This window comes from Opisthocomus hoazin, chromosome 7 (genome assembly GCF_030867145.1).
Source record: "Opisthocomus hoazin isolate bOpiHoa1 chromosome 7, bOpiHoa1.hap1, whole genome shotgun sequence".
NCBI classification, from domain to species: Eukaryota; Metazoa; Chordata; class Aves; order Opisthocomiformes; family Opisthocomidae; genus Opisthocomus; species Opisthocomus hoazin.
Genome location: NC_134420.1, coordinates 49,976,194 through 49,999,592, shown reverse-complemented (window position 1 = coordinate 49,999,592; position 23,399 = coordinate 49,976,194). Strand labels below are relative to the sequence as shown.

The following is a 23,399-nucleotide window of genomic DNA, read 5'->3' as shown; positions in this document are numbered from 1 at the left end:
CAGGGACTAAAGAAGGCACAAAACTGAAATATTTGTAAGCTGTACTTCCTCTCAACCACCTAACATGCTTCCTAAATGTGGAGCTGGCACCTCAGCAAGTAAAGTATTTCTTCAACTAGCGCAATTATGACTGAATTCATGTTCTACAACACTACTGAAGGCTGATTTCATCTTGGAGTTGTTATTTTAAAATACTTTGTGTCTATTATATATAGCATATACACACACACACATTTGATTTCTGCTTTCAAAGTGCTAGAAGGATGAGTTGTCAGCAATTTGCTATGGAAAGAGAAGGGAAAGGAGATACGCATTGTTAATTCTACAAATAGGACAAGAAAGTCAGAGAAATGAGTGTGCAGTAAATATTAAAAGGCAAACAAAGGAGAGAATGAGGGATAAGCTTCTAAAGTAGGTGACCTCAGGATGAAAAACAAATGAAATCTCAATTCAACACAGTTGTAGCAAGTGAAGAACTTCCAGCTTTCACTAAGCATTAAAGGAGAACTTCCCCACTGCAGCCAGAACAGCATCAGATTTTCCTGTTGCAAAGGCAAAGCAACCTAGATCAGAGCGAAAGGAGAAGCCTGCTGTTCATTCCCATCTGGAGTCATGGCACAAAGCTGCAGTTCCTCCCAGCAGAGGACAGTATTGACCCACAATAGCTTACTTTACTCCAATTCCTAATAAAGAACCCTGCCCTCGCACAGACTTCAAAAACATAAAGTCTATTAATAATTTGCAGGAATAAAAATGTATTTTCAATTTGTGGGACTGTAGTAGTTTCATTCTACGGATTAACTGTGTCAAACGCCCTCGCTAGACAGACCACACACCTCCTTCCAGTGACTCAGCAAGGCTGTGCATTACAGCCTCCCCCTCCTGCCAGACAGCGAGGTGCACCTCAGCCAAACAGCAGCGATGAGCTGCAGCTACCTCCGCATCCAGGAAAGTCACGCATAAGCAGCATGAGATGTACTCCACGCCCACGCAGCCATCTGGACTGCCCACGACTTCTGCGCGTACTTTGTGTGTGCAGCAAGTCCAGTGCTTTCCACAAACGCTAGTTCTGAGCACTGCATGCAGTCCTGTCTTTGCATCTCAAGGAAACAGAGGAGCTGAAGGTACAGACAAAACTAAATAGAACAATTAAGAGGATGGAGCAGGATGGTTCAGGACGATAGTCTGAAAAGGCCAGGGCTCTTATATTTGGAGATGACTGAGAAAAAACATGATTGAAATTTACAGCAAATGGAGAAGGTTAATGTAGAACTGCTCTTTGAAAAATCCAGCAATAATAGAACTGGAGGCACTACTGATACTTGCAGAATATCCATTTAAAATGGATTTTTAGAAGTACTTATTTACACAGAGGGTAGTGAACTTCTTGAACTTGCTGCCACAGGAGGTCGTGGAAGCAGAGAGCATCAGCAGGCTCAAAAGGAACCAGAAAGATAAATGGACAGCAAGTCCACAAGCCACTATTAAAGCGAAAAGGAAGGGATGGACCTTCTAATAATCCTAATCCAATAGCAGTGGATGCTGTGGGAGTAGTAAGGGGAATGCACCACTGATAGTAGCCACGCTCACACACTCTGCCTAAATAGCACTTGCACCTGCTGCTATTGGAGGCAGAACACTGGGTAAACAGATTGACTGTTCTTCAGGCCCACTAGGGCTTTTCCCATGTTCTTCATGAATCTATGTGTATAGCAGGTTGTGCACAGTTTGTTCCTTGTCCCACTGCAGGGACAGCCTGGGAAAGAGGATAACTGAACAGGGATTCCTGTGGACAGAGTCCTTCTGCCAACACATACATACAGGACTCCCTGACAGGTACGACTTCATCGCAACACTGCATGTTTGGTTTCACCCCAGTTTGGAGTTGCTTTGGTGGGCACAAGAATCCCAAGCCTGAATAAACTGTGATTTTAACGATCCTAACATAGGAGAACTGCCCTTCTAGGATTATACTAACAGTTACTCAAACCAGCACTCCTCTAAACTGTATTTTGACGCAGCCTTTCCACATGAGACGAGCGGACAGATAGCACTATACCCTATATATGATTGATGGCTGGTGCTGGGTTGTGTCAAGCCATGACTTAGCAATCTGTTATCAGCAGCCTCTTCAGGTTGCTGGTAGAAGCATTATGCTTCCATATATGTAAGCAGCTTCTAGCTCTCAGGTGAGCCACATACAGGTTACATCTGGAGTTTGCTGCAGACTGCCTTGTATTTCATTAGTCATACCAGCACCACGGCAGGAGAATCCTTGAGACAGAAGACTTTCAAAGGATCTAGACAAAATTTCATGGAGTTAGTTGTAACCCAGAAAGTCACTAACAATGGAGGATCTGAGAGCAAGTTTGAAAGAAAGGACCAAGAAAGCAAGCACAAAGGAAGACTTGGGGAAGAGAGTAGAAAGGATGTTGAATAGATACAAGAGTTCTGAATTCAATCTTTCCAAAGAAGTAGATCCACCCCAGTGTGAACCTCTGTTATTGAAGTGTGTGTTGTTTTACATTACCTTCTTTAAAAAAAAACCCAAAGCCACAACCTAGTGTGAGAAATTTAAAATGCATCTGTATTCAAGGAAAAAGTACAAATGTTCACAGAGGTGACTAGAGTTATCGACAGCCACACTGGACATCAAGATTGTGATATATAATCAGGTACACCAGAACCCTCAGCACTATAAACAAAAGGATAAAAATAATCCTTGGGTGTAAACTCAACGTGAATCCTGAGCAGGAACAGAGACAACAGCATCTCTGGCATGGGCAATGAAATGCTAAGGCAGCTTCTGATATCCGCAGTTCAACTGTTAAACCAAAGGTTCAACAATGAGAAAATGGAATATAATTAAATGACTGGAATGCATGTCCTATAGTGCAGAACATTCAAATTCAGTCTGTTTAACAGGCAGAGGTTAAAGGGTGATTCAATTACAATCTATGAGTACCTGTACAGAAAATGGAATTTGGCAATAGAGGGCTCTTCAATCCATGTGACAAAGGAATAATGGGATCCGGGGGCTAGAAATTGAAGTTAGAGAAATTCACATTTTAAAATATTATGACGTATTTTTACATGAGGGTAATTTGCTATTGTAATAATTTGCTACAGGTTATGGTGTGTTCTCTGCTACTGGCAAACTTTAAATTAAAACAGTATCTTGTTTTCTCTAAAAGACATAGTGAGATGGGAATTAATTATATAGCAAATCAGCCTAGATTATCATAATGGTTCTTTCTGGCCTCATAACCTATGAATCTTTGTGTTTTAATGAAATCAACAGATACTTCAGAGCAGTTTTCCAGGACAGATGAAACACATCCTTCACAAATGTTAAAACTGCTTGGTAAAGGAGAAGATGCTTGTGTCAGTTCTGGTCTGACTTGCCACCAGTGCTTTCAGTAAGGTTTTTTCATATGCTTGCAATCCTACCTTACAACCTACTATTAAAAAGGAAGGTATATAAAAAGTCTAGGAGAACAAAGTTGATTCTATAGTTCTAAATATACGAGCTTCAAGAACTAGTGTCTTAGAGAGTCGCCTGCTGCAAGCCAGAGAAGAAATGTTTTGATGTTTTACTGAGGAAGCTGTCTGCCAGCAGTACATATCATCTGCACAACACTTGTACCTCGTAGTCTCAGTTTATCGGCAATGTCTGAACTAACTTGAGGGTTTTTCAGGATATACCAAAATACTGACTGAAACCCATACCTCTAACTTCAAATGAGGCCATGACCAACTCCAAGAGCTGTCCCTCACTAGCACATGGTCTTCTGCCACCCTGGGACACAGTTTAGAATAAAGAAAAGCAATGAAAGCAGTGCCCATAATATGTGTTCATTTTTATCAGATGGCTTTCTGAACACAGCTGCTCTTGCCTGTTTAAACAGAGACATGCTTGAGTTCATTCCATGTCTGATACATGTATCAGAGAATGTCAAGAGGCCCAAGGGAGTCAAGGAGGTGATTCCTGGTACAGACACGCACGTCCACTTTACAGTTACTTCAGGAAGGAAGGTAGAAAAGACAAAGGGTAAGAAAATGACTAGCAAAAGCTATGCACAAAGCATTTGAAAAGTAACCTTCATGCTTCCAATCTTAAAATCACTTCATATCCCAAAAATGAAATTAGAACAATTGAAAAAGTATTTTTTCATTTTCCATGAGGACTGCTTTTAAACAGACTTTAAAAGAGGAAAATTTTGACTGTTCAGTGCCCTTGTTAAATGAATTGGGCCAGTACAGATGGATGGTCAGGGATGGAACAGTCCAGATACACAATCCCTGATATCAGCGGTAGAATTCCATGACATTCGAGACATTCTGAGGGATAAAGAGATCTACAGTAAAATAGGTTTCCTTTAAATCTGCTGAGAGAGAAGGGTTTGTTTTAAGCTGAGCTAAAACAAATTGGCAATCTAGTTTTGAGGTTTCTTAAAAATGGCAGCTTTGCAATTCTGAAGCATTCAAGGAATTTCTTCAGCTAAACTTATAAGAAGCTTCACTCATGGGTTAATGAGAGCTCTAATCAGATGGCTTTTCACAATGATGAAAAGCATCTCTCTGCAATCAAGTGAAGATGCAGATAGAGAGGGAGCAACAAAAGTAAGTAAAAATGATGTGCTAGACTTGGCCAGTAGCCAATATAAAAATTCCTCTCCCAGTTGGTGCTATTAAGCAGGAAACATGGGTTTCGGTGCAGAGTGGACACAGGCATGCTCCAAACGGGAATGGCCACTGATCGCCTAGCGAAGTAGAAGACGACCATCATGAATCATTATGAAAAAGGGCAATAACCTGAAGGCTGCATAAGTTTAGCTAGCTATGAAAAGCATCTCTGAAGTTCAGCCAAGTTGTTCACCCACTGCGTCCCGTGTATCGCCAACTGCTTTTTTCTGTCACAGGCTGCCCCCTGCACCAACTGTCCGTATCACTTCTCAGAAGGGCTCACTGTGAGGCATTCAGCCTAGAGCCTTTCTAAGCCTTCCTTAAAGGTAACAGCACTGAACCAGACAAGTTCCTGCAGATTAATAAATTACAGTTTATCAGCTGGTTTACCAGAACTATGTGTTTCTATCCTGCCCTAACCAGCAACTAGAAAAAAAAACCACACCAGCTAATAGTGCTTCACTTTTCATTTGGGACAGACTATGCATGGAGCTATCCAAGGCTTCAGTGAGGGGTAAAGCTGCTATACTTATTTAAAGAACTGTATGTGGACTGTGTATACCTGGTCTAAACGTATTTGACGGTTCACTGGGTTAACAACTATATTCAGGTAACAAACACAATCACTATTCAACACACTCCAGGAGTTAATTTACCTATCATGAGAAACAATACATTGATGTTTGATGTAAAGTAACTGAAACCCAACAAAAAAGACTCAAATATGATTTGTGTTATGTTGACTAAAGTAATGCAATCCTACATTTCTTCTGAATTATGTTTAACAAAGAACTTGTGTTTACCCAGCTAAAAATAGGAACATGGTGAGTAGAACACTTAAACAATAAGGCAGAACTATTTCAAGCTTCCCTACGAAATTTTTTCCACCTTGAAATCAATTATGGGTTCTGAATAACTTTTAAGTTTAGTGGAAAACTCTAGAAGAGGAGAGAGATTAATTTTGTTTCAGAAGATTTGTAGGAAGATAGAGAAGCACTCCCTGAAGCAGGTTATCAAGAGAAAGAAAAGGGATTCAAGGTGCCACCAAAAAAGGACTGAAAAATGCAAGGTGAAATTTCTTCAACTGGTCTGGTGAGAATATTTCTTTAACAGATACTGAAGACAGAGGACCCAGTACTTCATTGTGGTCACAACTATCCCTTAAGCCAAAAAATAAGTCCCTACTTTTTATGAGACTTTAGGACACTGGAGTGCGTTCACAGTTGCTACAGAGCTAACACCAACCCAAATCATTCACAGGGTATCCCAGAGAAAGCTTAAACAGATTAAGGCAGATCAAAGTCCATCTCACTGCCTTACCTGTCACCTTCGAATACAGAAAGATAAAGACCAAACATTTCTATCTATGCCTTTTTGGAATAAGATTTATGATATCTGCCTTACAACCAGCCAAATATATAAAAGAGTGAGATTCCAAACTTTAGGGGAAAAAAAGTTGCTTTACAGATACTTATTGCAGTTCTAGCATGCATCTAGAGCCGTACAATACATTTTTGCATATACCGAGCCTGCTGCTTATGTTAGCTATGAATATTGCTAAGCGACTAAACCATCAAATACTCTACAGCCTTACTTACCCTTGGTGCTGCACTGCAGCTTTCAAACTACAGAAAATCAGGGCTGTCAAATGACCTACTTCTTGGATTCCTTCCTTTCAACAGGTAGCAATAAGCACAGAATTCATTTTATCACATGGGTGGATTTCTGCGTCCTCCATGCTGGGATACACTGACTGCTAATTGGTTTGGTCTACTGTTGCAGAAAATCTTGATTTCAAAGGGAAGAGCAGACCCCACAATTGAATCTTGAGACAAACATGATGGGACCATTAGAAATTATGTATATTTATTTATGAAAAAAGTCATGACACTGTACAGGGGGGGAGAAGCCTTTATACTTGCAAGAGAAATGCTGCTGAAGGATTCTGTATTAGCCTCAATGACAAAAGTTGTTTCCTCAGCTATGGAAAAGGCAAAGCATAGCCAGCAGGAAGATTAAGCAGAGCTGGTTGTAGCATAGACTATGATTTGAGGATGAATGCTCTTTTGCTGTGGAAGTGTCAAGTCCTCTTCTTTCCTTCCTACAAAAACTTCAAGTTCTGCTCCATATAAAGAAAGGGATCACAGGAAATAAGGTATAGCTTCTGGATTTCTTAAAATACAACTTTTTCACAGATTTTCTAAGCAATGGTGAGAAAGCCCCTTCAACTCAGTATTTTCAGAAGTATATTCCTCACATCATTGTGGCCAACTTGAGGTCAACAGAAATGCTCACTAGCCAAAAGCTGTAAGTGAAGACAAGGAGAGATTTTGTCTTTACTACTAAAGCTAAAAGAAATGCTCTGAGAAATAAGATTTCTCAGTCTGTTCCTAAAAACCAGCTGATACTTGTTAATATTCAGATGAAAAAGTAAACTACTGATATTCAACAGCAGCAGAGTTCGCCTTTGTGTCATGACAAAATGTTTAAGGCATTTCACTGTGGATTCAGGTGCACAAACTTGAACTTGCCTCTTGCTTCATGTTCTATTCAACCTCCATTTGGTCTCGTGTTATGGGTTCGCATGGCAAGGTTTTGGTAGCTGGAGGGCTCTAGGGGTGGCTTCTATGAGAAGCTGCCAGAACCTTCCCCTATGTCAGATAAAGCCAGTGCCAGCTGGCTCTAAGACAGACCCACCACTGGCCAAGGCCAAGCCAATTAGCAACAGTGGTAACACCTCTCTGATAACATATTTAAGAAAGGGAAGAAAAAAACTGCGGGGAGAGGGCAGTCAGAGAGAGGAGTGAGACGACGTGAAAGAAACAACTCTGCAGACACCAAGGTCGGTGAAGCAGGAGGGGGGAGGAGGTGCCCAAAATGTCGGAACAGGGAGTCTTCCCTTGCAACTTGTGATGAAGATCATGGCAAGGCAGGCTATCCTGCTGCAGCCCATGGAGGTCCACGGTGGAACAGATATCCACCTGTAACCCATGGAAAGGACCCCACGCTGGAGCAGGTGGATGCCTGAAGGAGGCTGTGACCCCGTGGGAAGCCCTGTGCTGGAGCAGGCTCCCGGCAGGACCTGTGGCCCCAGGGAGAGAGGACCCCAAGCCAGAGCAGGTTTGCTGGCAGGACTTGTGACCTCACGGGGGATCCATGCTGGAGCAGCCTGTTCCTGTAGGATTGCACCCCTGGTAAGGACCCACACTGGGGTATGTCGTGAAGACCTGCAGCCCATGGGAAGGATTCATGTTGGAAAATTTTGTGGAGAACTGTCTCCCATGAGAGAGACCTCATGCTGGAGCGGAGAAAGAGTGAAGAGTCCTCTGCTTGAGGAGGAAGGAGCGGCAGAGACAATGTGCGATGAACTGACTGTAACCCCCATTCCCCGTCCCCCTGTGCTGCTCGGGGGGAGGAGGAAGAGAAACGGGAGTGAAGCTGAGCCTGGGAAAAAGGGAGGGTTGGGGGAAGATGATTTAAGGTCTAGTTTTCTTTCTTATTATCCTACTCTGATTTGATTGGTGATGAATTAAACTCCTTTTTCTCCACAAGTTCAGTTTTTTTTGCCCGTGATGGTAACTGGTGAGTGATCTCTTCCTGACCTTGTCTGGACCCTTGAGCCTTTCATCATATTTCCTCTCCCCTGTCCACTTGAAGAGGGTGAGTGATAGAGCGGTGTGGAGGAAGCAGGGTGATAAGTATGATCAAAACCTTGGACCTCAGGAGGGCTGACTTTGGCCTCTTCAAGGAGCTATTGGGAGGAATCCCGTGGGCCAGGGCTCTCGAAGGCAGGGGGGTCCATGAGTGCTGGTCGCTCTTTAAACGACACTTCCTCCATGCTCAGGAGCAATGCATCCCCCTGAGAAAGAAATGGAGCAAAGGAGGCAGGAGACCTGCATGGTTAAACAAGGAGCTTCTAGCGGAGATCAGGCAGAAAAGAAAGGTCCATGGAATGTGGAAGGAGGGGCAGGCCACTTGGGAAGAGTACAGGAATGTGGTCAGAGCATGCAGGGATGCGACGAGGAAGGCCAAGGCCCACCTGGAATTGAAGCTGGCAAGGGATGTCAAAAACAACAAGAAGGGCTTCTTCAACTACATCAGCAGCAAACGGAAGGCTAGGGACAATGTGGGGCCGCTGCTGAATGAGGTGGGTGTCCTGGTGACAGAGGATGCAGAGAAGGCAGAGCTACTGAATGCCTTCTTTGCTTCAGTCTTCAGTGCCAAGGCAGGCCCTCAGGAATCCCAGGCGCTGGAGGTAAGAGAAGAAGCCTACAGAGAGGATGACTTTCCCTTGGTCAAGGAGGACTGTGGGAGGGATTGCTTAAGCGATCTGGACACCCACAAATCCATGGGCCCCAGAGGAATGCACCCATGAGTGCTGACAGAGCTGGCGGATGTCATTGCTGAGCCACTCTCCATCATCTTTGAGAGGTCCTGGAGGACAGGAGAGGTGCCCGAGGACTGGAGAAAGGCCAATGTCACTCCAATCTTCAAAAAGGGCAAGAAGGAGGACCCAGGGAACTACAGGCCGGTCAGCCTCACCTCCATCCCGGGAAAGGTGATGGAGCAGCTTATCCTGGAGGCCATCATCAAGCAAGTGGAAGAAAAGAAGGTTATCAGGAGTAGTCAGCATGGATTCACCAAGGAGAAATCATGCCTGACCAATCTGATAGCTTTCTAGGATGGCATGACTGGCTGGGTAGACGAAGGGAGAGCCGTGGATGTTGTCTACCTCGACTTCAGCAAGGCTTTCGACACAGTCTCCCATAATATCCTCCTAGGGAAGCTCAGGAAGTGTGGGCTGGATGAGTGGTCGGTGAAGTGGATTGAGAACTGGCTGAATGGCAGAACTCAGAGGGTTGTCATCAGCGGCGCTGAGTCTAGTTGGAGGCCGGTAACGAGTGCTGTCCCTCAGGGGTCAGTACTGGGCCCAGTCTTGTTTAACTTCTTCATCAACCACCTGGATGAAGAGTTAGAATGTACCCTCAGCAAGTTTGCTGATGACACCAAACTGGGAGGTGTGGTAGATACACCAGCAGGCTGTGCTGCCATTCAGCGTGACCTGGACGGGCTGGAAAGTTGGGCAGAGAGGAACCTGATGAGGTTCAACAAAGGCAAATGCAGGGTCCTGCACCTGGGGAGGAACAACCCCATGCATCAGTACAGGCTTGGGGTGGACCTGCTGGAGAGCAGCTCTGTGGAGAGGGACCTGGGTGTCCTGGTGGACGACAGGTTAACCATGAGCCAGCAGTGTGCCCTGGCTGCCAAGAAAGCCAATGGGATCCTGGGGTGCATCAGGAAGAGTGTGGCCAGCAGGACGAGGGAGGTTCTCCTTCCTCTCTACACTGTCCTGGTGAGGCCTCATCTGGAGTACTCTGTCCGGTTCTGGGCTCCCCAGTTCAAGAAAGATGAAGAGCTACTGGAGAGAGTCCAGTGGAGGACTACAAGGATGATGAGGGGACTGGAACATCTCCCCTACGAGGAGAGGCTGAGGGAGCTGGGCTTGTTCAGCCTGAAGAAGAGAAGGCTGCGAGGGGACCTAATAAATGTTTATAAATATCTGAAGGGTGGGTGTCAGGAGGATGGGGCCAAACTCTTTTCAGTGGTGCCCAGCGACAGGACAAGGGGCAATGGGCACAAACTGAAGCACAGGAAGTTCCGTCTGAACATGAGGAAGAACTTCTTCCCTCTGAGGGTGACGGAGCCCTGGAACAGGCTGCCCAGGGAGGTTGTGGAGTCTCCTTCTCTGGAGATATTCAAGACCTGCCTCGACAAGGTCCTGTGCAGCCTGCTGTAGGTGACCCTGCTTCGGCAGGAGGGTTGGACTAGATGACCCACAGAGGTCCCTTCCAATCCCTACTATTCTGTGATTCTGTGATTCTGTTGGTGGGCACCTGGCATTTATCCAGGGCAAACCAAAACACCTAGTAACAGAGAAGAATAAAAGCTGCCGGACAGGGAAGCCAAGACAGCCAGCTATGATGCTCCTGCTCCTTACTTGTGCCACTGGCCACAGACACAGGCATACCTCCTGCTTGCCCTGAAAAGCAACTTGTACCTTCGATGTGTCTCTAGATATAAAAAGGGCACAGAGGAGATATGTCAGTATTTTACAAATATTCATGAATATATAATAATTTATAATTTTACATAATATAATTTTATAATAAATATATTATAAATATAAATAAATGTAAATAAATATAAATACATATAAATATATATGATAAATAATACATAAATAAAAATAAATATATATAAATAATATAGATTACATATATAGATGTGTATAATTTTATAATAATAAAAACTCTATGTTCTACACTAAGCCTGTATAGTGCAGAAGTAAAAAAAGGTGGGAGAAAAATACTTAATATCTACACACAGGAAATCATTCATCGGGTGAACCAAATGAAGCACCCTGGAATGTATGGCGACACAGGAGGACAGAGTGGTGAACTTTGCTGGAGATCACGTCCAGTTTGGAACACTGTACGTCAAGAAAGTAGTGGGAATGTTGGAAAGAGTCCTGAGGAGAGAAATGAGAATAACCAGAGGTCTAGAAAACAGAAGGAAGAGTGAAAGTATTGCTTCTTTTCAACATATAGAAAACTGCAACGAGACATTATAACAGTGATCAAATATAAAGAGGCTGCTATAAACCGGAAAGGAACAATCTGTTCTTTAACTCTATATTGAAAAGGACAAGAAATAATGGGCAAAAATTACAGCGAGGAAGCATTAGAATTGATGTTAGGAAAAGCTTTTTTAATTTAAGAACAGTGAAGCACTGGAAGAGATTGCCTGAGGAGTAACCACTACTGGAAACCTTTAATTACAGGCTGAATAAGTTGCTGTCAAGACTCACATATATGTCATTGATTTTGTCTTGGGACAGTGGAAACAGAAAGGATTAAATAACCTGTCATGGGCCATTCCAGTTTTGTTTCATATAATTCGGGGGGGGGGGGGGGGGCAGGACATGAGAAAGGAGAAATTGCTGTGTAGCTAAAGACTTTCCTAGTGTTCGATGCATAGAAAGGAAGAATAAACCTTCTATTCATACAATTCTGAGATCTCACAAATTTGAAGAGCCTAAATTTACAAATGAACTTCCTAGCTAATGAAGGTTTGACAGCTTTTTTAGAGTTAAAAAAAGGAAAAAAAAAAGAAATCGTAATCACAGAAGCTTATTTACCAGCATGCAGTAGTTGACTTCCATTACATTCAGTTCTGTATTGAGCTTATATAGACATTGACCAGTTACAGAATGCTCTGCTCCTCCTAAATGCATCCTGAAATCTCAGATTTGTCTAGCTAGCACAAGCTAAATCTGTCTAGCTTGGTTCAGTGATGAGTATGTGAGGAAATAATTACTGTCAAGTGTCTTAAGGATTTCATCTGAAAGGCAGAGAGGAATTATTTTTGCATGGCCCCATTGATCATTTAAGGCTTGAACTTTATTACACAAGACACTGAAAACCGTATCAGACAATGACTTACCAAATAATACTCCACTTAGCGATTTCATTGTATTTCAAATCCACCTAAAGTTGTGCAAGTACAAAAAACCCTATCTTTGGAAATAGATCTGTTTAGTGTGGCTGGGTGAATGTTTCCATCGAGATGGCTTTCTAACACAGAATTCCATTTTCCTAACAGAGAATAAGCAATGAAATGCATCACTTCAAGCCGCTGCAACCCAAAATGGCACGTTTAGTTTCATTAAACTTAACAGAAAAGCTTTTGTATAAACTTACCGTAAAACAGTATTTTCCAGGTACTGCATTCACTTTCAGTAGTGGTTCCCATTTTTACCTTCAGTCTATACACTCTAGGGAAATACTTCCACATGATGCAATGTCAGTGTCCCACCTGACCTCAGAAGAGACACATGACTGGTTTTGCCCCCCAAACAGCTTGACCAAATACTCTGGCCCCTATGGGAGAAGGGGACACAAGGGCCCTACAGAACAGCTACCACGTGGAACTGCACTAGATAAGAAAATACAGTCCTTGCTAAACTGGTTCCAGAGTATTTGGGGTCAGCTCTATAATTAATACAAAATAATTTGATTCAGGGAACATCAGAATGTTACATATGAATTCAATTCTGAAGTTTTCAGGGATTTCCATTTAAAAAAAAAATCTTGCCAACAGCAATGAAAACAAATGTAAGCTGGACAAACCTCCTTTGGGACAGAAACTCTTCATTTCACTTAGCTTTTCATTTCAGTGATAAAATGTGTTTTAATGAGAACACCAATGTTTAAAGTCTTCTGGGAAAATTTTGAATAGATATTGCTCACTTAAATGTATGTGTTTTTTCTCCACTACCTATCTTCCCTAGCCAATATGCCTTGAGCCTGCTTCAGAAGGATAGCCCTGGCAGGTACAAAAAGGTAGTTCAGTCTCCATATGCCAGCCAAGCATTCGTCTCACTGCCCAGGCTTCCAACGTGCTAGGCACATTGTGCCAACCGCAGTGGTGTTTTCTACGTTTGTCACTTGTCCAGCAAAAAAACAAATCAAAAACATTTACCATTACATATGGGAAAGCACATGCTTAAAAGTGAGCGCTGCTCAACTAACGACGCAATTGGAGCAACAGAGGAAGCATTTAGTGGATTTAGTATTGTTTAGACTTAGTCCACAAACTTAAAGTGGTGTCACCGCAGCAGGATGTTGTCACTGTCTGTAGCCAGATGACAGCAGCTTGGAGTGCTGTGTCTCATCGTGCATCTCCCTCCTTCAGCCTTAGCACAAAGGTCACAGGGCCACTCGCATCCCCTTCCATCCGCAGCGGCAGCCAAAGTAAGAGGCACGCCTTCAGCTAGGCTCCCCTCCAGTGAGGGAGCAGACACACTGGGTCTGCCGAAAAATGCCATCGGCAGGATGGCACTATCCCACGGCTGACACCATCTGTCACAGTGGACTACACAGGTCTAGATGGACTGGGGAGGAGGAAAAGTACCCGTCTCCATATGTCTAGATTGAAATACTATGGGTTTCTAAAATTTTTCAGCGCCCCTCTTGTTGCTCTATGCAAACAACTGCCAACTTGAGCATTTCTACAGGATATCTTTGCTCACTTCTGTTCATATTCCAAGGCACAGAACAAAGTCCAAATCCTCCACAGGTAGGATTTCACAAACGTTTAACTTGGGTGGACCTCATGTTGTGCGAACATAGGGGAGGTGATGAGCTAAATATTTGCCTAAGTAGTTGGTGGAGGGGGCAGGGAATATAATTAATTCCCTACCTACAAGAGACATCAAGAGAATAATACTGTCATCTTACAACCCCACCTTGATGCTAGAAAAAGAATCAGAAGTTCTTTTACATCTTTCTCCTACATGTATCTAAAAACTCTCTCAGCTGTGGCCTCCAGCACTAACAAAAGGAAGGGGGGATGGGGAGAACAACTATATTCTATCGGGGACTAAGTCCCAGTTACCACGATAGCAAAAGGTCTAGTCTGTCTATTCATTCAGAAGCCACCCAGTTGCACCAGTCACATCTTTGGTGCACACGGCAACACTGTCCGAGAGGGCGAAGCAGTCAGTGCAGCCAGAATGCTGCCGCTGCAGTGAGAGCACATTAAGGCAAAGCACATGAAAGGAGAAACAAAAAGCAAAAAAAAGGGTGACATTTTCCAGTGGAAGCACTGAAATGAGAAACAGAAATGGGAGACAGATGAGGGCCTAAGCACCCCACTCAGCATCAGATTACACTTTCTTCTGTAAGTAGGTGGGAGCAGCAAGAGCTCTTCGGTAAGGAGAGGGGTCAGGGCTGGAGTCAGCACTGAGCACCAGACAACCGAGGCAGCTGATTAGATGGTTCCTGGCATGCTGGGCCTGATTCCCCAAAATGCAGGGAGCTCTCAGTATCGTCTTGTCTCTAGAGGGGGCCTATCATATCTTCCCAATTACTACCCTGTGCCTAAGGAATAGCTAGAGGAAATGTTTTGGTGACACAGATCAGAGTGAATAATCTACCATCTCTTTCAGCTTTGAAAGTCAATACTGTAAATACGAAATGGCAATAAACTTTCCCCTCAGTTTGTTTACTTTTCCAGTAATGCTGTGTTAACCCATCCAGGCACAGGGTTCCCATCTCCTCTGCGTGGAGCTTGGTTTTACATCTAAGTGAGACTGATCTCATGCCTAAGAAAGCTTACTTGATACAAGCCTAATTTAAAATATTATCTTATATTTTCTGCTTCACTCCGTACTACCTTAGTGCTTAAGATCTATAGCAGATGTTAAGTAGAGCTATAGAGCTTACGTTGTTCAAACACTAACAGAAAACAAAATCTGCCTTGGCCATTGTTTGGCCAAAATTCTCCATTTAAATCTTTTAATCCTTTCTGGTTAACTGGACTGCCCATCCACTTTTGTCATTCAAGTCCCAACAACCTTTCCACACCTTTACTGAGCACTGAGAAGCTACCATGGCAGCACCAAACAGTCCCAGAACATGGTGAACTTCCATTTCTGGAGTTGCCTTCTTTTGAGGAGGGGGTTGAGAAAGGGGCTCTGCTCTTACTATTACCCAGACCACGTTTGACAGAATGATAGAAATCATTGTTTCATCTGTATGGCACTCAAAGAATGAAGTGTTTCTTCTCTATGGCAGTTTTATTCTCCTTGCATAGAGCAAGCATTGCCAAAAATCACAAAATACATAGAAATCAGTCAGCCATTCTTTTCTAATGTACCAAGAAAGCTTGACTGTGTGTTATACTGGCCACTGAAGAAAAAAAGAGGGGAATAAGAAGAAATGGCTGATACAGTCACAAAACTTTAAAAAAAATACTGGAAGCAAGGACACATATGTCTTCCTCAGTGCAGGACTGGTTGCTGATGCCTGGACATGTAATCAACTTACACGCTATACTTATTTGCCAATATGTACCTATTTATATTTGCATAAACATATCCATACACCGTGCATACATGCATAAGGCGGCATATGCATTTACTTACATATAGATCTGAACAGTGGATCTCTGCATTGGTATCTACTAAGGGCATATGTATAGGTTTATACACATCTGTAAACAGTACCCACATGCACGTTAGTGTATGTACTTAAATGCATACACACGCACTTGTCTCTCCACCTGTGATTCTTCTGCAATGCACAGGTCCTTCCAGGATAGTAAACTTAAGTGTGCTTATGATTAGCATCAGAAGAATGCACACTGTCTCTATATGGATCCCCACATGCTTTTGTCATTATGCAGGTGTGCTGCCAACAAACTGCTTGTCATTTTGGTAACTGCCATCCTTCTCTTACCCTGAAGGTAGCTCAGACAGCAAGAGTGTATCTTTTTTATGAAATGCTCTATACAAGGATGGAATTACCTTTTCCTAGAGAAAAGGCTGGTGGAGGTCAGACTACACCAGAAACATCCTGACTGCAAATTCAGCCTTTGCATATCCATGTCCTCCAGTATATCTGAATGTGAGATTTCAGCTCAGAAGATGCAACTAACTTTGCTGTACATGACACTGGACAGCGCGCTGAATGGGACTTAGCAGAAGCTAAGCATGCTCTTTAAAGCATTTCTTTTCTGTCACCTCATGGTTAAATCTGCAAGGATCATAGACAAGGGAAAAAGCAAAGAAAATTACAACAGGGGCTTCTACGTGGTCTATTGCTAGTGTAAGCTATCCTGGGTTGGGTATGTTCTTGCCTGCAGTCCTGTTCCAAGCCCAAATAACTCCATGTCAGTTCTGATTGTTCTACTACTTTAAAGAGGCAAACAAAATTAAAAAAAAAACCACGCCAAACACACAACTGCATACAACGCCCAGGTTGCAATCTGCCCAGGCAGATGCTAAAATGTACATTGCTAGAGAACGTAGGTTCAGCCCATGATGCGTGCCAGTATCACTGCATCTTGCCACTCCCAGGCAGGAATTGTTCTGCTTGGCTTGGGTCCTTCATACATAAGGCACTGAGAAGGAGAGGATTAGTGACGACGATAATGGCATACTGAAAGTGCTGCAGTTTCCTATACTGTACTATGATCTTTTCTTCCTCTTTCTTCCCCTAGAGCACTACACTTTGAAAGGGCTGCGTTTTTCAGCTACCCCACACTTCCTCACTTTGCTTCGGGAGCAATATAAATAGTAACTAGAAAAGACAAATTACTTCCCTAACTCCTCAGTCACTCTGTCAATAGGGTCTGTATGGTTTCATAACACAATTCCTTTGCCCTTGAAAGTGCAAGTATCTTCTTCTGTTCTGGCACCCACAAGCCTGACATTTCTCACTGCAAACCCATCATTTGCATGCAAGTCCATCAACAGGCATTACTAGGGTAAGAATTATTTCCCAAGAGCTTCCAAAAGGGAAGATAGGTTGCAAACATCTGTCCAAGATCCTGTTAGTCCATCGCAAAGCCACAGAGAAGCCAGAAGTCCTGAACTGTTGTTTCTGCTACCAGCTAGTTCTGTCCTACCCAAGTTAACATGCCTCTTACAGGCAGATCATCAGTTTCATGCCATATTCTTCCTTGCTTGTGCAGAAGAATTATACCCCAGAAAGTTAAACAGTTAAAGTAGTTTGAAGCAAAAGAACAAACCCCCTTGTGTTAATCGCATCCTGCAAAGTTTGCTTGCATGTTCCTGTAAGACGTAGAAGAGCCACAGTCACTGCCTTCTGAGAACAAGGATCATTTTCCCAGGCCGAACATGAACTCTATGCCAGTAATGGAACATTACTATTACATTCATATTACTATTACTATGATTACTGTTGATTTATTACACACGTTGGAGACATTGGTGTGGTTGGAGAAGCAAGGAGGTAGCAAGTCACAGCTGAAGCGATTTCTCTGACATGGAGAAGCATAAGGATCATCCTGTACCACTTTCCAAAAACTCACAACTGGAGGTTCATTCTAATATCCTGGGATCCCTTGCAGAAACAAATTAAGAGCGGTAAGAGGAAATATGCTAACAGGCATAATTTGCTTTAAGCCTTGCTTTTTATTTTAAGCAAGTGTTCTTAATAAAGCTTTCCAGGTGACAGAGAGAGATAGACTGGGGCATCACGCTGAGGAAAGGGCCACTGCCCAAATTTCAGTCCTAGCACATCTGAATTACAACCACTGAGCAAATTTCAGGTACCGGAAAGCAGTCTTGACACCTAAGGTGGATTCTGGAAAAGGACAAGAAGATACCTAAAATTCAGTTTACTTATCTCTTTTACACACATATAATAGTACATCCTCAGACACATTCTCATTTCAGTTCAGCCCAGTGCTAGATTATAGATTTAGGATCAAAGACTCTAAGTAACTCACACAATGGGAACCGTATCTAAGCCTTGCAAACAGTGACTATGAAAAGAGCGTGTGTGTCTTGGTGCATAACCAATTGAACATGAAATGCCTTTGTAAAGCAGTTGCTAAGAGGGCTAATGTGATTCTTCAGTGCCTAAGTAGGGAACTATCACAAAAGTACAGAGAAAAGACACTGACTACGTATATAGTATTAGTGAAATTATTTAATAATGTTATGGCCTGTTATCTTGCCTATGATTTTAAAAGGATATTAAAACACTTCAAAAAGCACAGACATATACTACAGTGATTTCAGGTCTCAGACTTATACTATGCCAGGTGAGTTACCCAATGAATTCTATCTATTTCACCCAAAGGTAGGTTACAAGCTGATCCAAATCTACATGCAACAGGAATCTGCATGGGGAGAAGCTCTCCAATAGAGGAGGTCTGCTTTAATTTAGGAGACAAAAGCACAGTCGTATATGGTGGCTAGCCAAATCACAACTATTCTGTCTGAAAGTAATGTGCAATGTTTCCTAGTGATCTGACAGATGAAGTCTTTAAATCACAATAGGATACATTAGCAGTTAAAAAAAAGGTTATCTTGATACAGAAGCCCATCAAAACTCCAAGCAGGCAACGGTTTGTTTAAAATGTTCAGCTTATAGAATTTATGAAGGATGCGACAAACATTTTTTCTGTCAGATATAAATACATGAAGAACGTAAGTGCTTATATCACAAGAGGATGACAAAGTATTTTGCAGTCCATGAGAACAAAAGAGGACGTTGATCAGCTACCAGGAATAAGTATGCTTTATTTTTAATTTCACAGACCTGGGTCACTTGCTCCAAAGTCTTAAAAGAGCTGAATGAGGAGACTTCTGATCCACTGAGGTTTATTTTTAATCTTGGAATAACAGAAAGATAACAGAAGAATAAAAGAATGGTAATGTTGTGTGAATGTTTTAAAAATCCAAACAGGACAAGATGTGTAGCTGCAGAAGGATTTAGCCTACAGACTCATCAACCCTGGAGGAAATAGCACAACAGCTTCTATCCCAAGTGCTTAACAAAAACATTAAAGGATAGGAATACAATACTTAATGTCATTAGACCTTCCTGTGTAAAAGGAGTTTCTGTCAAATAAACCTGATATCATTTGCATGACAATGGTAAAGGTACAGATCAAACATTTAAGGCATTTGACTGCACCAGAAAACAGCTCTGCTTAAATAAACAGCACAGAAGAATGAAACAGGACATATTATTAGATAGATACACAGACCTCAGCTGACAAATCTCAAAACGTAGTTGTCAGTGGGGTATCATTACTGAAAAGAGGCATTTCTAATGCACCATAAGGATCCATATTTGATGCAAAAGTATTAAATATTTTATCAATTACCCAGAAGTAACTATAAAAAGCGCTGAAGCTAATACTTCAAGGTAATAGCAAATTTGGCAGAGCACTAAATAACTTCAAAGACAGAGCAGTCATACAGAGTGATTCATAGACCGTGGAAGTCCAGGCCCTTTCAATCCAAGCAAGTTTTAAAACAGTTGAATACTAAAACATAAGAGCTCATGAACATGGAAGACAAGCCATGAACTACAGAAGCAGGAAGAGGAAGCCGCAGCAGAGCTGCACTCTGGAAAGCTGCGACTTTGAAAACAACTTCGGAAACACCGGATGAGAAAGCGTGAGCTTCCAGTAAAGTGTGATGGCCAAAAAAGCCAGTTCAGTCTCAGGGTATATGACTAGAATAAGCAATATGCAGCATTGGTATGATACGCACTTAAACCCTAGGTATAATTCCAATGTCTACATTTTCTTAAAGAAAGGACTCTAAAAAATTACAAAGAATACATCAAGCAGCTTCAACATGATTTGAGAACTAGAATAAATGCCTTACAGTAAAAGACAAGGAACTCCATCTGTTTAGTTTTTCAAAAGACAGATAAAGAAGCAACTTGATTATAGCGAATAAGGGAAAAACACTGAACTTCTGAAGCATCTTTGTTCCAGTAGAAAATTGCATCACAAGAATCAACATTTGGGAGCTACTGTCAGACAAAATCCAAACGGATACAAGGAGCAACAAATCAGGAGTTATGGTTCCTGGTTTCTATTCTTGATCCTGCCACTTGTCTGTTGGATAACTTTTGAGAGTTTTTCCTCTCTTAGTTGAAGTCAATAATTCATTAACTCAGTAGTACTAATTGCATCTCATTCTCCAAATAACAATTCTTTGCATTTTAGTTGGTTTTTATTTTTATTTATTTTTATTGTTAAGTCTCCAGTGCCCAAATTGCGAAGAAACCCAGATGCGAGGAGAAGTCTTCTCCTTAAGACACCTTCCGCAGCGGCGAGCTGAACACAGAAAACAATGAGCACAGTCGTATGGCAAATGGCTCTTTGTAGAAATGCTTCCAAGTTAGTACACTGAAGGGAACAATGGCACCCAAGCAGGGGAAGATGGACAGGGTGACCTGACAGGTGTTTACTATTTCTAATATCTGTGATTCTCTGGAGTTTGTCCCAGTAGGGTAGTCTCTTTTCACCCTTTTTTTACACAGCACCAGCCCACCTTTTTGAGGCAGTAAAAAAAAAACCAAACCAAAAAAAAAACCCACTCCTTCATTTTTAAGTCTCCCGTTAAAGACAATCCCATGTAGATTCAGTGCTCAGAAAAAGGGTCCAGTTGGGCAGTAACAAATGTTCTTAATAGTTACTTCCACAGTTATAGCCACAGGGAAAGAAATACATGTAATCACAGTGTGAACATAAGTCCTGGAAAGATTCACAAGCCCAAGTGAGAGCCTGGGAGCTGTCTGCTGCTACGGCAGCCCATACTGATCCGGAGAGATTTCCCTACTGGAAATGTTCCCTGCAAGCCATTACAGAATTCCCGATACCATACAAGGAAAGACCACCCAGTACTGAAAAGCAGATACCTTTGCAGTGCAGCTCATAGGCAGTTTTACAGCTCTGCTTGTTAATATCATGCTGGATTGATTGTTTTGGGGGCCTTATTAATTACAAATGGTGAAAGAAGCCAACCTATCTTGCATTTCTCTGCAAACATCCAGGACTCATCTAGCCCTCCTTATTGCTCTTTTCACTTACAGCAACCCCTCAAATTTAGGCTGCCCAACACACACATAAATATTTGTTTTCATTCAAACGGTTATCATTACACCTCCGATCAACACATAGCACTCCAGTCTTCTCTGAACCCTTCTCTCTCTGTTCCTCCAGCTCCTCCTACACTCATCACTTCCACATCTACACATTACTGCCTAATTTTGCACAAACCTGTATGTCAGACCCTACATCAAACTGACTCTCTGCTTCTCTGATATCCCACTGCTCAGCTGCCTTCCCCCTCAGCTGTGTGCAAGCCTTCAAGAGCACTACCTTGCTATACATTACTTGCAGTGAAGGGTTATGTGTATCATGGCCTCTGACGGGTTGCAGCACACTGTAGTTAATATAAGGCAAAGCAAATGGAATACCTACTTGAAAATACTACATGGAGCCTAGAAACGGTGTAGTCACACCATGAAATATTTAAACATATGATCCTCCATATTACATTGGATCAGCATACTGTATCTGAAAACCGCCTCCTCAAATACCCAGGCAAGTCGAGCAGAGCAGCTGTGTAGCAATACTCACCTAAAACCATTTCACAGACTCCATTTATTTGGGAGTGGGAGAGTCTGCATGAAGAAGCCAATGTCTTTGTCTTTTATATACCATTTACGTTTTCCCAGTCACAATAACATCCCACATCAAGGATTTCCATGACTAACTGCTGTCGTATTTCTTTTTGTTTGCTCTGAAGCTTGCCCTGTCTTTGTCTTTTGATGCCACTTACACCCTCTATTTGAAAAGAAACTGAATGACAGTTCCCTCTGATTCCTCTCCCACGTTGCACATGATTTTATGGTCCACTATCATATCCCTTCTCTGTTAATTCTGTTATGAAGAGCCTTATTCTGTTTGGCTGTTCCTAGTATAGAAGTTTCTCGCATGATCTTTGATGATCTTTGATGCCCTTCTCCTCTTTCTGAGATTAAAAGGACAGAATGACAGCGTCCAGCGTGGTTTTATTTAATGACATAATTAGATTTTCTGTATTGTTCTCTATTCCCTTCCTAAAAATTTCTAATCTTAGATGCGCTTATTTCACCTGTATTCACCAGCAAATATTTTCTAAGAATTCTTTAAACTTATTCTTCTAATTCTTTAAATTCTTTACAACATAGGAATCCAGTCAAAGCCCATCATTGCACATGGAAAACAGGGATTATTTTCCCTCCCTCCCAATGTGTATACTTCAATTTGTACACTTCAATTTGTACGTACATACACTTAATTTGCCATTTCTTTGTCCTGCCATTCAGCATTACTAGGTCATCCTATGCAGTTCTGCAGATAGTCCTCAGCTGAATACTGTCATCTTCTCAGTAAAATGCATGCCTTCTCCACCCAGATCCCCTTCCATTTGTAATTCCACTACTGAATGCTCATACCTCAGCACAGATCCCAGAAGTCTTCTCCACTGTGGCCTTCCCATGGGAGAACTGCCTGTTTAGTCCTACATTCTGTTTTTTACCTTCCAATCAGATCTTCCTCTGTGCAGGGACCTTCTTTCTTTGCCCATTGCTTTTTTAATTCTTGAAAAGCCTTTTGGTGAGACACCTCACTGAAGAACTTTTGAAAGGTAGGCTACAATTACCAGAGCTCTCTTGCACACACGCTTACTGAGGCCTCATTAAATCCAAGGAAGCTCCTGGCTGTCACAGTTAAAACACAATGCCAATACTATTCATAAGTCCTTGGCACCACCACCAAAATTCATCTGCTGCACTCCGAAAAAGTGGAGTCTATGAAATGCGTTTAGAGGAGTATTGCTACACAACTACTGTTAGGCTTGCCTGGGTGTTTCAGGAGGTAGTTTTCAGATATAGGCCCTTGACACAGTCCCCCACAACATTCTTCTCTTTGAATTAAAGAAATACAGATTTGATGTGTAGACTGTTTGGTGGATAGGAAATTGGTTGGATGGTCACATCCAGAGGGTAGTGGTCAATGGCTCAATGTCCAGATGGAGATCAGTGACAAGTGGAGTCCCTCAAGGATCTGTATTGGGACCAGTACTGTTTAATATCTTCGTCAACGACACAGCAGGATCAAGTGCACCCTCAGCAAGCTTGCAAATGACACCAAGCTGAGTGGTGCAGTTGACACAGCAGAAGGACAGGATGCCATCCAGAGGGACCTGGACAACCTCGAGAAGTGGGCCTGTGTGAACCTCATGAGGTTCAACAAGGCCATGTGCAAGGTCCTGCATCTGGGTCAGGGCAATCCCCACTATCAGTACAGGCTGGGGGATGAAAGGATCG

At 42.5% G+C, this 23,399-nt stretch overlaps 1 protein-coding gene across 11 annotated transcripts in view; it reads right to left on the bottom strand.

Moving 5' to 3' along the window:
* Window positions 1–23,399, bottom strand: part of NRXN3 (neurexin 3) — a 1,053,133-nt gene that overhangs the window by 725,837 nt on the left and 303,897 nt on the right. The gene's annotated exons all lie outside the window — the stretch shown is intronic.